The 17,110-nt window shown below is 40.4% G+C and overlaps 1 protein-coding gene across 2 annotated transcripts in view; it reads right to left on the bottom strand.

The window, feature by feature from the left end:
* ccdc102a (coiled-coil domain containing 102A) overlaps positions 1 to 16,353 on the bottom strand; it is a 106,976-nt gene extending 90,623 nt beyond the window's left edge. Inside the window, exon 1 of one of the 2 annotated variants that reach the window (XM_056371849.1) lies at positions 16,140 to 16,353. The gene's annotated coding sequence lies outside the window, so the exon portion shown is untranslated. Of the gene's footprint in view, positions 1 to 8,469; positions 8,733 to 16,139 lie in introns of those variants that run through there. The other variant, XM_056371859.1, reaches the window with a different exon arrangement.
* Positions 16,354 to 17,110: the final 757 nt, after the last annotated feature.

Raw genomic sequence — 17,110 nt, 5'->3', positions numbered from 1 at the left:
TCACAAGATGCTTTTCATACTTTTGTCTAAAACTAATGGAGGGGTGGAAGGGGTTAACATGCCCTAATGGGGATCAAACCACTTCTTAAAAGCAATCAAATCAGACAAACAGCTTACACTGCAGCTTACAGGGAGCTTATACAATCAGTTTAAGAATTTCCACCAGCAGCACCTCCACTCTATCCTTCTACTGTGACAACCAGGAAGCAGAAATACTGGATAATATACACAAGACTCATATCATTAATCAGTAATTGCAGGTTTACGTCCTCACATCCAACAATTATAACCACTAACTCCAAACACTGTCCTGTCATGCAACAAACAGGAGTTTACAGTGAAATGGGTTTAAAAGTGTTTAGTGGTGCTGTCAGGCTGAGTGTGCAGATGAGTGTGTAAGGGCCCTCTGAAGAGCCATTAATTACACACTGCTTTAAGGTTAATGAAGCATTCGGACAGGTGAGAGAGGAAGGTCAGGCCTGAGCCATACATCATAGCAAACACAGCCCCCTCCTCCAAATGCTGCTGACACCCTCATCACATCCACACCACGTTGTCTAAATGTGATTAAAATGACATCTCCACTTTAATACATGCTCACACACTGACAGATGACTGTACTCCATCACCAAACACAGATCTCAATGCAGGTCACGTGATGTAATTTACTCCTTTTAAACTGACAATAAACAGTTGTCAATCACCTCCATCCACAAGGTTTTTAGGTCACCACTCATTGTGATGGGCTTGTGGGATCCTGACATTAATGTTTCTCTTTGCTCTTTATTTGCTAACATGTTATTATTTCTGAAAGTGTGACTCATCTCCTTGGCCAAGTCTGGACTCAATCTCTCTACTAAAGACCTAAAAACCCTGCAGGTACTCCTGCCAGAAATGAACAAATCAATACTTTCTACTGCTAGTTTTGATTGTTTGATACAAATTAATGCCACGGGTGCTCAGCTCCGAGGCACTCCTCTACAGCAAGAATAGCTGAGAGGAGTGCCCTGGGGGCGGAGCATCTATTAATATTCCTCAGACTTATTAGTGCCATGGGTGCTCAGCTCCGAGGCACTCCTCTACAGCTAGAATACCTGAGAGGAGTGCCTCGGGCTTATTATTATTCTTCCGCCAAATTTTGGCGCGTAATTCGTCCCGCAGCTTTGAGAAAACCCCGGTAATATATACATCAAAACATGCGTCTTGATCCCAAAAGAGGTGCTATGACTTTTGGTGTTAAAATTCCAATTTTTCCCAAAGTTGTTCCCAAAATACTGGGAATAAATAATGCATTAGGAATGCATTGGAATTTTCTTTAAAAACCCACAAGATTTCACCTTTTTTCTGAATCACCCAGCTCTCTCATACCTGCACGTAGAACTGTGATTCAAACTATAAAACGGAGGAAAACTTCTGCTCTCTCCAAAACACAAAAACTGTTTTTACATAACATGTAAACTTTTCAAACTGTGAGCACTCAAAGGAGGAGTGCAAATCACTTTTTCTTCAAAGTTAGAGTGAAAGCGTCAGTTGGCTAGAGTGCGTGAAGCAGTAAAAAATAACCTTTATTTTTATTTTTAACTTGAGCTCACGGCCAAACCGTAAAAAGGAGACAAATAATTATTACTCAAAATGTAGACATAGTTGTTGGGATTCATAAAATGTAACTTGACAGGCAGGGTCTGCACAAAATTTAAAGGGGGGTGCCGAGTCCGGCAGCAATACCTGTCTCACTCTCATTGACACCTAATTTAATCGTCTTTTTTTTTCAAAAGAATCTCACTCTGTCTTTGCACTGAGCTTACTCACTCATTTTAAGGAATATCTGAATAAAATAGAGACTGTAGAAACTTCTGGCTTCAGTGTCTGTCACGGTGTTTTCGGTTTTTGAAAAGAAGTAACAGTTTTCTCATAATTTGCAGTTGTTTGAAGCCATGTAGAAGCCAAATTCTGGGCAGATTTTCAGATTGCCATGGCAACGGCAGCTCCTGACCTGTGTGCGTGTGTGTGTGCCTAGCAACCAGATAACCAACTCTCCAAGCTCCGCTAGCTTTACATTAGCCGCATGTTAGGTCTTAAATTACATTTAGTTAGGTCTTAAATATGTAAGTCCATTTACTGCTTCCTTCGTTGCTTTTTTTTTTGTTGTGTTAAAAGAGTGAATGAAGTTGTGACGGTCTCCGCTGAGACAGAGGAGAGGAGAAGCTACTAGCCCTCTCTCGCTGTCACTTCTAGTCGCGTTGCTCTCCTCCCCAGTAATGTTAAATTTAGCACAGAAAAAAACATAATAGTGGTAATTTAAATAGCGGTTCATGGGATTTATTAACCCTCAGGGGTCCCTCTGTCCTTTTTTGGACATTTTCTTCACTTTTCTTTTTTGATTTGCTGATCATTTTGGCTGTGTTACAGCTGAAGGTATTGATTTCTGCAAGAAAGTGTCTTTTTTGACATATTTTTCAAATCTAATGTCAGTTACTGTTACAGGTCTATTATACACTGGTAACACATTTTGTACCCTCTGGGGTTCCTCGCGTCCAAACGAGGACACACAAAGAAAATGCCATAAAATCATCATATATCAATATTTTTTTCTGCTTTTTTTTGCATACATCTCTTAAACCACTTCAGTTCTGCTCAAACCTATCAAATGTTTATTAGTTTTCAGGTTTTTAACCCTTTAAATGCCAGTTTGAAGACATGTTTAGCCTCTTGTTTTATTTTATCAGAGTCTTTTATATCAAGACATTTCTCAAAACCAGAATATGATCAGGGTGACTTTTGAACACTGGAAATAAATCATGTACATATCCCGGCAGTAGCCCCCGTGGCACTCAAAATTTCCCTGGAATTTTCTAGTTGAATTTACTCTTGTACATACTGAAGAACAGAAAATATCCATATGGTCGAAAGTCTGACATGATAGAAGCTCTCACCTTCTCCCACCTTTTATATGTCACCAAACTAAATACAAGCTGTATGGAGGCCTTCAGTAGTGTTACAAACCCACTCTATTATCATGTGACAAAGTTCAGTTTTAAAGTGATAGTTTGGGTTCTCTAAACTGGAAGAGGTACCCTCACTTCAAATAATCTGAAGTATACCTTAAGCAGTGCAGGGTGGTGACTGACTGAGTGAATGAAGGTTTTTTTCCCTCATGGTATATATGTGGCTGCGACTGGGATCATTCAGTTCAACAAACCTACACACTCCACTTGAATGGACTCGACTCAGCTACTGCTGATACCAGCTCTTGTATGTGAACTGCAGCCTGAACAGATTTTGTTTATGTTCGACAGTCACAGCAGACTCAGAGCTTGTTAGCCTGTTAGCCTGTGGATTTTACTCCTTATTCTCATTTCCTGAAGACTTTTGTTGCTGCAGGTTCATTAAATTACACATTTACTTCCTGTTACTGTTAATAATTGTTCAGCATTTTTTTAAAAATACTTTAAAAACTCATCTCCAAATTAGTTTTATTTCTACAGCTGTCATGACACAACATGCACACAAGTTCTCAAAATTGTGTTTATTTATTGTAAAAGTGAACACATACTTGATGCTACAGCATCAACAACATTATCAAAGGAGGTCAAGTAAAAACACTTGATGTTATAATTTATAAGTTGTATGTAGGATAAGGTTTAACATTATGGGAGGAAATTGTAGCCTATTCTTTTACTTCATCCGGCTCCACATCCTGTGTCATGTTGTTTGCCTGAAACATGTGCAACACAAAATACTTTCTGCCCCTTGCTATATACCAAGGTAAAACAACAAGATTGTTGTAACTCACTGTACAGCATCAACAATTACTGTGTCACCTAGCAACATAGCATTTTGTCTGTTTGTAGGCTGCAGCCACCGTGGAGTTTGTTGTTTATACATCTCTGTATTTCCCGCTGCTTTATCCTGCTGTCAATTCCATAAGAGGTGATAGCTGTTTGATTTATGTTGTTTCTATTATTTCGTGTATTTCCATTCACAGTAATAAAGGTAGATAAAGAACAGAAACACCTCTATGTAAAATTTAGGCGTCACGTCATTGACACATGCACTGGGATTTATTGGTTGCTTTCGGTGCTGTTCTCCCCCAGAACAGTGTAAATACATTGAAATACCAATGTATATACACCTGGTAGGTAGCCAGTCAGCAGGTATGTAACCACACACACCATGCAAACACAGGCAGGATAAACTCTGGAGCTCATGGTGCATTGGTTACAGCCATAAAGATCCAGATAAGGATAGAGACACTTTAAAGACCTGTTGTGGAAGCAGACATAGATGAGAAAAGCTGATAGGACCTTTGTTTGTGGGATTTCTGAGCCAGATACTCCAAGGAAGCATGTGGGTTTAGTGAGTACCAACAAAGGCAACTGAATGGTAAAGCCAAGTAAATCTGTCTGCGCCCACACAGGGGTGGGCGGAGGCTCATACACACACCCATATATTACCTAGTGCCTAGATAAGGAGAATACCATGGGTATAAGTACAGATACATGTTGGTCATTGCTGAAACAGGAGAAAATCACTGAACCTTCTTCACGTTGTTTAATGTAGTTGACAAAAGAGCTGTCCTCTCGCATGCTCCACCTCAGCAGATGGAGTCTGACACTTTCAAATGTGCATTTCTCTGAGTATTTACATAACAACACGATGAAAGCTCTGGCACCGCTACTAAATAGACTGAGTGGTCGGACTGTTTGGTCAAGAGTTGGAGTGAATGTTCCATCTCAACAGATCCAATCTGAGTCTGGGCTGATAGAAAGTCCAATCCAAGGCTTTTACTATTTACATAACCACTGAAAAAATATGATGATTGAATATTTGTCTGACATGTTCAAATAACAGCTGTAACCTACTTAATCTGACACATTATTTTTTACACCTGACACGAGCCTCAAACAAACCTTAAACCTCTAAAATCTTATTACACATTATACATGACACATTACAGACATAAAGAGATCATAAAAGAGAGCAGACCATTTCTATCAGCACCATTATTAACTGGTTGAAGCCAATGTCAAACCCTGGCTGCTAAGAGGGAACAGATTCCTATAAATATATCTACCTAAAATGAAGCACAGGTCTTCACTGTATCTGTAATCTGACATGATACACCAGGTACATGTAGAGGAGACACCCCTCTGCCACACATCACCCTCTAACCAGAAGCTGATTCATACTGACATCCAAAAACTAAGTATTACGCAACCTACTGTGCACCTTAAAACCAGAGGCTTGTTGGGGGGCTGCTTCATCAGGATGGGTTAGGTGTCAGTCATTGTTAACTGATATACACGTTATTTGGTGGTATTTAAATTTGACACAGCTGCCATTCTCACCAATGTACGGATATGAGGCTGTGTACATTCCTGATGAGGCCCACACTAACAGAGGCAGACAGAGCCTCTGACAGAGAGCAGAGCCACAACACAGGAGTTTTTGATATTTCAAAGCAGTAAAAGTCCTAAAAATTGGTGCCCCAGTGGCTCACCTGAAAGAGCGTGTACCACTAAGTAAGTCTTTACCGCAGTGGCCTCGGTTTGAATCCGACCCTTTATCATCTGTATGAAATAAACTTTGAATTAGTTCTTTTTAAGTGTAAACTGGCACAACACTGGTGAGGATTTTCTGTGTTTCCTTCGCTTACATCACAGTAAACTGAAGCTTTTGACCTGTTGGTTGGACATAAAAAGATATTTGATGATTGCACCTTGAGCTCTAGAAAACTGAGAACTTTTCATTACACAGAAAATCAAACAATCAATAATCAAAATAAACATTAGTGGCAGCCGTGCTGAAAAATAATGACATTGTGTTGATACACTGTTCAACCTAAACTTGGCGTATAAATAGGGGGGTTGTGACCCCCAAATGTCAGTCAGAGGAAGCAGAGAAGTCCCCTCACTCCACCCACTACGGCCATCTGCTGCTCCTATTTGCCACATCTGGAAGACAGATCACCTCGAGGCCAACAGAAGCAACCAATGACATCATGTGCTGGTTCCACCCACATGAGAAGGAGAAGGCGACATGTGTTTCTAAGTCTGTGTGTGTGTGTTTATTGTGTGTGTTTATTGTGTGTGTTTGTGAGTGTGTTACAGGATAAGTTACGACTTCTTCCTTCTAAAGTAAAGAAAATGAGTGGGTTCAAGATAGAGGTCATTTTAGGTGTAGAGGTATTTTCATCAGCAGACTAAGGGCATTCCTCTGCTTGCTCCAACTCAAACCCTGCTGCCAGCCATAATTACTGAGCACTAAACAAACACTGCTAAACATAGACGCGCGCGCACACACACACACACACACACACACACACACACACACACACACACACACACACACACACACACACACACACACACACACACACACACACACACACTCTTCCACACTCCTTGCAAGCATAAAACACCGCCTACACTCACAGTACAGCTCTCTCTGCTTCTTGTCTTTGCAGTCTGATAACCCTTCATGCCACCAGTCAGACCTCTGGGTTTGACTGGGTAACAAACAGTAGCTACATGGCTGAGTGTCTGTTACAGCTGCAAGGTCCTGGGTTTAAATCTACAGCCCTGCTCCTCTCTGTGTGTTCTGTGTGGGACAAACTATTTCACAGCCACAGTGCTGATCTGAGCAGATCTGTGCCAAACTCTCAGAACAGGAGCACAGATTGGCTTTTACCAGCAGCTTAATTCTCCACAGAGGTGTCCTCCTCTCCACTACAAACAGACCAGCTGATTATAACCAGCAGAAACACTGAATAAACAGTTTCACATTAAAAATCAGTATTTCTCTGATGCTCTTTAGCACAAAGGACGTCACTGTGAGAGAGGCTGTTTGCTCAGCTTGTTTCTCTGATAACTTCAGGTCCAATGACTAAAATCCTCTATGGGGTTAAAGGTTATACAGTGGCAAGAAAAAGTATGTGAACCATTTGGAATGAATTGGTTTTCTAAACTGATTTGACATAAATTGTAATCTGATCTTCATCCAAGTCACAAATGTAGACAAACACAGTGTCCCTAAACTAATATCACACAAACAATTATAATATTTTGTGTCTTCATTGAATACAGCCATTAAACATTCACGGTGCTGGTGGAAAAAGTAAGTGAACCCCTGGATTTAATAACTGGTTGAACCTCATTTAGCATTTGTGTGTGTGTTAGACTCATGAACAGAGATGTTAACCTAATGAGTCCTTTAAGCCTTCAGCTGAAACTCTGAGGTTATTTGTTAGCGTCACTTAGCATCTGTGTTGAGCTTTTAGAGTCATCTCAGCTGGATGTCCACTTCTAGGAGAGTAGCTACAGAACTAAATCATCTCCATTTATCGACAGTTTATGTGACTGTGGACTGATGAAGATCTAAACTCTTTGAGATGACTGTGACATTTTCAGCTTCATGCTAATCAATTCTTGACCCTAAGTCTAACACTACAATATATTTACTGTTGATTATAAGCAGAGGTGAGTGTTGGCTGACAGGTCAGGCTCTGCCTGTGGCATCATGTGGGCACTGTGGCAATCTTCTTCTGCTTTGGCAGTGACCATCCTTTAGAAAGAATATAACAATTAGCCACCATCTCTACAAAAATGACATTTAGATGATTAGATCTGAATGTCTTTATAGGACATATAACAACACAGAACTATTGCTACATAGAAATACAAGTCCCAGGTTATTTTGCTCAGGGGACCATGGTTTTATGGGTATAAAGTAATTATTTGAAAGGGATGGTTTGTGCATTGAGTGCAGCAGTTATGGACAGTGGTTTTTTTTGTGTGTGGCTGACCAACATAGGTACACGAATAATATTTAAAAAAATATTTTCATGAGAATAAGAGAAATGGTCTCAACTTGTAGGCTAAAATATATCTGCTAGAACCAGTATTGTGAGGAGCACCCTCATGTTTGTAAAACAAAAGAGCAATACATAGAGAAGTATGCATTTATATGAATAACAGTGGTCTAAGCAATTACACCTTAATAACACCATCTTAAAAACTTGTTGTAAACAGGTCGCCAACGACCAACTGATTTTTAGAGGTTTGAAGAGCTAAGCTACGTTTCTATCACATAAAGTTGCACTCACCGATGGGACAGAAACTAAAACACAAAACACAAACGTCCAATTCACAGCTATTGCAGACATAAGAATAACACTGTCAAACAACATCTGGTCACCTCTATTATACAGACATCACCAAACATATAGGCTACACAGATTACATACAAGGCAACGTTAAGTGTAATCATCAAGTTACCTACACTGTCTACTAGCGTAGCTGATGTTGCTTACACCCACAGTGTTATCTAACATTAGCTTTGGCTAATACATAAAACATACATTGGTTTATGATTAAACAGCTGAAAAACCTTATGAAGCAGCTCTCTACGTTAGTATAACACCCCCACCCCTCCCTCCCTTCCTCAAAACAAAACAAACAAGATAATTACCTGTCTAACAGAAATACAGCCATCACTTTTTAGCTCCTCTGTCTCCTCAGATGTTGCCATCGTTGTAAAGCAACATCAGTCTTGACTCTTGTTCAGTCTCTTGAACTGTCCAATTTTATTATCATTGCAGCTTTTTCTGGTACCGCCTTCCTTTTACGAGTGAAGTTGCTGCTGAAGTCAAAGCCTGGGGTCGAACTTGCTGAACTTTCTCTGCTATTGCTCTGTGTCTTCTTCCCCTTCTTCACCCGTGACTGCTGCTTGTCTGACACAGAAGCAGCTCGGTCATGCAGGAGTAAGCGCGAGTGCACGGCCAGAGTACGCGCAGGCACGCTAGTCTGAGGTTGACAGACAGGTTGACCAGCCAATCATTTCATCTGGGCATCTTTTTTCTGTTTGTTGTCGGAGCATTCAATTTTATTCATCGCTATCGGGATATTAAGAGAGTTTAAAGATTACCTACTCCAGCTTAAAGTCCTTGCTCTGAAAAAGTTTGAGAAACACTGCTTTAAGGTGATGTGATGTGAAAACTCTTGTGTACTCCTGGGAATGACATGAGAGTGTTGTGCCTGTTTCTAACAAACCATCTTCACCCTAACTTGTCACTGTAGAGGTTGTTTCCTCCACCAAGCAGGTTATGTTTTCACTTCCATCTGTATGTGAGTGTCAGTGTGAATGAGTGGATGAACTGCAAGATCAAAGGTGACATCATTCAAGAAGCAGTCTCCCACAATCCTCACACATTAACTCAGTCATAAAGCTTATGCTGACAACAGGAGGCCTGGCAGTCACAGAGCAGGGGAGAAAAGCACAGAGAGGGAGGAGAAAGGAAAGGAAGCAAGGAGAGACAGAAAGGGAAGAAGGAGTAAAAACACAAGGAGGAGCAGAGCTGGGAGGAGTAGATGGTGAGAGTAAACAGTGTGAGGGGACTGGAATGTGTTCAAGCAGCCACAGTGACTGAAGGTACACTGTCAGCCTGTCAGCTAAATACTAACTGCAGCAGAGCAAATAAGACTGCATTTTCACCACAGAGCTCCAGTCCTCAAGAGACTAATCTGGTCTCATAGTGAGGGAAAGACCGAGGAAGCTGTTGGAGCATACAGAGATCAGTAATGGGAGAGGGAGATGTGTTGGAGCAGATGGAGGAGGTAGAAATACTTGGCTCCTCTAGTTTGGCCTGAGTTTCACTGGGTGGAGCGACAAATGAGAGGATGTTGATATTAAACACAGGAAGACAGACAAACAAAAGCTCTGCTGGACCCACACAGGCCACAGAAAACAGACCAAACCATAATTCACATGAGGACCAGCAGTGTTTTCCTGCAGTGTGCTCCTTTGGACACAGCTTAGACCTGACACTAACACTATCCTAGCTTAATCTCTGTAACATTATATTACTGAACTGAGCAATTCATTAATCAACTGACAGAATATCATTCAAGAACAGTTTTGATAAGCAATGTTTTAGTCATTTAATAAAAAAATGCCAAATATTTAATTAGTGTGAGGATTTTACAGTTAGGCCCAGAAATATTTGGACAGTGACACAATCTTCATGATTTGGGCTCTGCATGCCACCACATTGGATTTGAAATGAAACAACTACAATGGAATTGAAGTGCAGACTTTAAGGTTTAATTCAAGGGGTTGAACAAAAATATGATTAAACATGTAGGAATTGTAGCTATTTTTATACAAACGCTCCTCATTTCAGGGGCTCAAAAGTAATTGGACAAATAAACATAACCCTAAGTAAAATGTTACTTTTCGAAATTTTGTTGAGAATCCTTTACAGGCAATGACTGCCTGAAGTCTGGAACCCATGGACATCACCAAACGCTGGGTTTCCTCCTTTGTGATGCTTTGCCAGGCCTTTACTGCAGCTGTCTTCAGTTGTTGCTTGTTTGTGGGTCTTTCTGCCTTAAGTTTTGTCTTGAGCAAGTGAAATGCATGGTCAATTGGGTTGAGATCTGGTGATTGACTCGGCCATTGCAGAATATTCCACTTCTTTGCTTTAAAAAACTCCTGGTTTGCTTTTGCAGTATGTTTTGCATCATTGTCCATCTGTACTGTGAAGCGCCGTCCAATCAACTTTGCTGCATTTGGCTGAATGTGAGCAGAAAGTAAATCCCTATACACTTCAGAATTCATCCGGCTGCTTCTGTCTTTTGTCACATCATCAATAAACACAAGTGACCCAGTGCCATTGGAAGCCATGCATGCCCATGCCATCACACTGCCTCCACCATGTTTTACAGAAGATGTGGTGTGTTTTGGATCATGAGCTGTTCCAATTCTTCTCCAAACTTTCTTTTTCCCATCATTCTGGTACAGGTTGATCTTAGTCTCATCTGTCCAAAGAATGCAGTTCCAGAACTGGGCTGGCTTCTCCAGGTGTTTTTTGGCCTTTCTATTTTTGAGGCTGATTAATGGTTTGCACCTTGTGGTGAATCCTTTGTATTTACTCTCATGAAGTCTTCTCTGTATGGTAGACTTAGATACTGATACACCTACTTCCTGGAGAGTGTTCTTCACTTGAGTGGATGTTGTGAAGGGGTTTTTCTTTACCATGGAAAGGATTCTGCGATCATCCACCACTGTTGTCTTCCGTGGACGTCCAGGCCTTTTTGAGTTCCCAAGCTCACCAGTGCACTCTTTTTTTCTCAGAATGTACCAAACTTTTGATTTGGCCACTCCTAACATTTCTGCTATCTCTCTGATGGATTTCTTCTTTTTTTTTCAGCATCAGGATGAACTGTTTCACCTCCATTGAGAGCTCCTTTGACCGCATGTTGTGTGTTCACAGCAACAGCTTCCAAATGCAAACGCCACACCTGGAATCAACTCCAGACCTTTTAACTGCTTAATTGATGACAGGTTAACAAGGGAAGAGCCCATGCAGCCTTTTTTTTTGCAGCCTTCTGAGTCAATTGTCCAATTACTTTTGGTCCCTTGAAAAAGAGGTGGGTACGTATTAAAGAGCTGTAATTCCTAAACCCTTGCTCCAATTTGGATGTGAATACTCTCAAATTATAGCTGGGAGTCTGCACTTTAAGCCCATATTGATTATATAATTGTATCCTGAATATGTTTTCATAAACAGCTAAAATAACAAAACTTGTCATGGTCCAAATATTTCTGGGCCTAACTGTATATCATTGTCACTTCTAATAAACCAATTGATTAATGGGAAAAGAAAGTGATGCTTGCAGCTCAGTGAGGCTGTACTAATGCACAACACTGCTTTGTAGGGGTGCATGATTCAGAAAATGTCAAGATTCAATACAAATCAATTCTTGACTCAAAAATGATTCTTAATTCAAAATACGATCATATAGTATTCACCTATGAGTAGTTGATGATCATGAGTAGTTCACCTATGACATGCACTCCAGTATGTTGCATCCCGTTTCTATGGTTATGTAACCTCTATTCCCACAGTGACGTTTACATAGATCAGTCAACTATGACCACATAATCAGATGTTAGACTGATTTTATGAATAGTTTGATCATGTTGAGAATATGATGCAGCATCAGACAAACATCCAGCTCAGTAATATAAGACCATACCATCGATGTTGCAGGTTGTAATTAGCCTAACATTAAGCAGCAGGTGAATGAACACAAGTAGTTTGTGTTTTGAATGATTTCATTTACTGACTTGTGTCGAACAAATGAAGCCACACTGGAAACATACATTCAGAGGAGAAGCTGCAGTGCAGGTAGAGGTCAAGTTTAGCTAACATGCTAGGCTAAGCTAGCTTTCATTTTCAGTAGCACAGGTTGTCCAAGTGTAACAGACTGACTTTGTCATGTTACTGTGTAAAAGCATCACAGATGAAGAAACTTTCTGTCTTTTCATCTTTATTAATTAACCATTTAATTAACCATTTAATTCATTGAGCAGCTCAGAGGCTATCGGCTGTTACTGGCATCTTTTAAGGTGGAATGTTTTCTTGACTGTTACTCAATGCAGGGTTGACGTTTGGAAATGAATTGATGCACCTTAAATGTCAATATAACAACTGTCACCCTTTCATTTGTTACTTGCTCCTCATGACATACACTTGAGTGATGATCACATCTTATAAAGCTACAGATAACATAGGTCTTATCAAGCTGCTTCTCCCCCTCAAGGTGATAAAATCCGAAATGTGTCCAAACACTGCCTTCAAAGCAGGTTGAATTACTTTTTGGTTTATGTTTCTCATCACTCACACTGCACTTGGTGGAAGAATACCTGGGCAGAAACAAGCACGTCACCATCTTTCGGAGTGGTGAGCTAAACTCGTGTCAGGAAAAAACGTGGACCTGAATTGAGATTCTAATGTGAATTGATTTTTTTGGACACCCCTAGTGCTTTGAGCTAATGTCAGAATTCTAACTACTCCCAATGACAATGCTAACATGCTGTTGTTGCAGTTTTCATCACATTAGTTTAGTGTGAGTGATGCATCATTATAGAGTGTTAGCACTAAACACCAGGTACCGCTGAGGCTGATGGGAATGAGATTAGTTTTGCAGGTTTTTAGTTATAAAGCAAAGTGTTTGATGATGATGGAGCGAGACGAAAAGTCTTGATGACTTAACATTAGCTCCAGAAGACATTTAACCCAGGGCTAGTAAAGGTGCAGTATGAATGGTAGAGCCCTGGGCTTAGGTTATCTCTGGTTTAACAACTGCCCCTTGACATATTTTAGTCTGGACCAAAGTGGTGTACTCAGAATCAACCAACTAATGCACGAGAAAAAATTTAAAATTTTAATTTAATAAAATGCAAATGTCTTCGGGCAGATGACCCAGTGTAATTCCTAATAGTATTCTGATACTTTGCTTACGATAACAAAAAAATGTGTGTACATGTAATTCTGTCATCACAATATTTGTGACAGAAGAAGAAAATAATAAACAGTAGGAGAACACACACACATACACACACACACGTGCAGTCAGACATCAGACATGGTGTATGAACCTGGAGCACATGGCTCTTGTTCTTATATTTTGCCTTCAGTGTGTTTCCATGACAACCACACACTGAAGTTACAGTACAGTAGTGTGAGTGTGTGTGGTGTGTGTGTGTGTGTGTCAGATAAATAAGAGAGTGAATTGAATTAAAGGGAGGACAGGAGTGTGACAGAGGTAACAATGAGCATCACACCGACAAAGCAGCAGCTTACAGGAAGCAAAACAGATGGACGACCTCAGGACACTGTGTGATGATATGCTGTGAGAGAGATGCATGGATACTACCCATGATCCTTCCTTAGTGTGGTTTGGAGCTGATTCACTGACTTTCTGGAAGTGTTCAGAGGTGAACTCCTCCACTTCATCTTATAAATCAAAAACAAATGCTTTTCTCCTGACGCTGGAATACAGAGTAGAAACATCACTAGTCATTTCAGAGGGGATGAAGTTCTCTTAGTGGGAGGTAAATTATTTATTCAGGGATCTGACAAGAAGTGCTGGACTTCCTGTAGTAGTTTCTCTTTTCTTTTAGACAAGTCAGCTCTAAGGATTTTCTGACAACCAGATAGTAAAGTAGGATGTATGTTTAAGGCGGGGCTGCAGCTATTGATTATTTTCTTTATAGATGAATCATTCGGCCTCCAGAATGAGGCTTGTTTTGACCAACTAATGGTAGTCCAAAATCCCAAGATATTTAGTTTACTGTTACATAAATGGAAAGTGATGAGCTGGAACTAGGAAATGTTTGCTATTTTGTCTTGATTAATAACTTAACTCATTATAAAAAAAAAATAGCTGCAGAACCGTTGGCAAAAGTTTATTGGCAATTTAATTAATCAGCTGTTTCAGCTGTAATATGAGGATAATGCTGGTGTAATACTTTTGGATCACTGCTTTACTCTGAGTGTATAAAATCATTTCTCCACACAGGTCCCTCTGTGTAGGTCTGAGGCTCATCTGACATTTAACTGCTTGTCAAATTAATGTTCACAAATTAAATTAAATGTACCTGACACACTGATATAACTGCTGTAGTCTGCTATACTGATGCCCCTGATTCATACAGTAACTACAGTCACCACTCACATTAACCACACAACACAACTAATATTAATCACCCACAGCTGATATAATCTGCCACTGGTAGCTTGTATCACTTTAACCTGTGAAAGCGACATTCAGCACAGGTGAAATATGAGAAGGTGCCTCAATGTTGTGTTCATTGCTTTGCTGATAAAGAAATAAGTTGGAAATTAGGAAGTTTGTTCAGACATTTATCAGCATCAAAGACACGGACACCGGATCCACAATGGACCCGGCTAGCAGAACCCCAACCCTCCATACAAAAAAAAAAAAAATTCCCAAAACCTGACTTAGAGGAATGTAATGTTTTGAGTTTACACATAGAGCCAAACCTTCCTACTGTTATATACAGCTTTAACTGAACTCTGAGTGAATGAACAGCATATGACTGAAATCAGGAACTATCTTCTCAAATAATAAGCAAAGAAAATGATGAATCAAACCAGAAACCCAGTCCTGTCCCGGTTTGTGCCCCTCACATGTTACCATTACACTGGAGTCACAGAGCTAAGCCTCTGTTTTCTCTGAGACACAGTCCTGATGAATGTTGTTGAATAACTCCGGAAAATCATACACACATAATTTTGAGTGAAAGTAAGCAGTATAAGTATGGACAACTATAACTGCAGCAAAGCAGAGATGGGGATATGTCACATCCGGATTTTGTCTTTGTTTGGTTTAGGACATAGAGCCATAACTTCGGAAACAGGATAAAATAAATGACATTTTGAAAATTCCTTCAAAACAGCAGTGAGAGTTGTTAATTCACCTCCAGGGATTGATCTTCTATAGAAAGCAAATCCAAGCTCTGTGTCTTGAATGTACATGAGAGGCACAAAATGAGGCAAACCCAGCCCAACCTCTATGACACACTTCAGATGAAGCTGATCCCAGACCACCACAACCAAGGAGCTGACATCTCAGCAGATTTCCAATTATAGATGATGGTTTTATCAGTTCAAACGTGACTCTGTCCTCAGGTTACGTTTCGATTACCAGCAGTTTGGACATTTTGTGAGCTCGATTTTTAATGTAATTACCTTGTGCAGCGTTGGGTGCATGCATCATTCATGGCAGACATTATGGTTACATTGTTGGGTGTAAGAGTTTATGCTAAGCAAGGTGATGGTTAGGTAATGGTAATGGTTAGGCTGTACTGAACTTGTCTCTTCTGCAGGAAGAGGCAATGGTGACATTCATATTTTTATTTTCTAAGCTAACCCTGCCCTCTCAGGTACTGCTGGGGTCCCCACTTCAGGAACTGCTACAGGCTGCTCTCTGGAACTCATTAGTCATTTTCATTGCATTGCAGGTAATTATAAATCCTCAAATATTAGTTCATTATTTCAGAAAGTCAATGAGTGGAAAAAAGAGCCCCACTGTGTAAACTTCACAGGGGGATTCAAAAGGAAATGAGTGTTTTTTTCCCTCACAGCAACAAAGTCATCATACCTTCACGCTTCAGTATAAGTCTGTCATTACAAAAAACCAATGGAGGTTACGTGGGAATAAAAAGAGCAGAACATAATGATTTACGTGTCATTTGACACCAGTGTGTCTCCAGCAGCGGGCTCAGTCAAACTATCGGACACTGTAACAACAAAAGAAGGGAGAACGTACCGTAAATGAAGCGACGGTAAAGACGGCTCTTGTCTCCGACTGGAACATGTATTTTTATCCCGATTATCCCGGCTCAGGATCTCGCTTTATTACTGCCGACCCTCTGCCACACTCCAGTCCTCTGTCTGCTGTTTTTTCCCTCTAGTATGGATGGAAAACAACGTCCTCACTGAGGGGAGAAACCGGGCGGGTCCCGAGCGTTTGGACAACCCGACCGACCAATCGGCTGTCGCTATGACAACGATCTGCTGCTCTGAGCTAATCGGGTTCTGCTCTCAACACACAGGCGTGCGATAATTGGTTGGCAGAAGAAAGACCTCCCAGTTAAAATTACTACAGCACCGGGGGAAGAGCGAGAGCCAGTGCAATGTGATCCCCTCCATACGAGGCAACATACCTCCAGCTGCAGCCGCTGGTGGTGTGTGACCAGAAACAGTTCAACAAATTCACTCAGTCAAAGTCTGTTCAGGAGGTTTCTGTCCAATACAAGCAAAATTTCTGAGCTATAAATTGTCAACTATTATATATATAATGTTAGAAACGTAAACACTGATATTTGATTTGCTTTAAAAACTAATGCAGTGATCAAACTCTCTGTGGCTTTAATTTCCTGTATAGAATCATTTGTTGTACCGTTACGTCCAAATATCCATGAGATTATTTCCCTAAAATGAGTTCCTAACGCTCCTCATACTCTTTGTAATAGATTTAAAATGGTCATCTCTGTCCTCGCAGAAGAAAAAAGAACAGCAGCATGGGAATGTGCGGTCACTTCCAAAACCACACTTCACTCTCTTTTAAAAAACTTAATGATGTCATAAGAATAGGTTTATAACACCAAGAAGAAGATAATTTTAATGAGGTAAAGTGGCTTTGATGCTGTCTTTAAGTTGTTTCTGTAGTTGGATATCAAGTTGCTGTTGTTTCCCTCCCTCTGACGTCCTGGAAAAATAGGAGCTGAGAGATTCTTG

Source organism: Seriola aureovittata, chromosome 1 (assembly GCF_021018895.1).
Source record: "Seriola aureovittata isolate HTS-2021-v1 ecotype China chromosome 1, ASM2101889v1, whole genome shotgun sequence".
NCBI classification, from domain to species: Eukaryota; Metazoa; Chordata; class Actinopteri; order Carangiformes; family Carangidae; genus Seriola; species Seriola aureovittata.
Note: the sequence above shows the minus strand (reverse complement) of the source record. Positions and strands in the feature narration are given on the sequence as shown.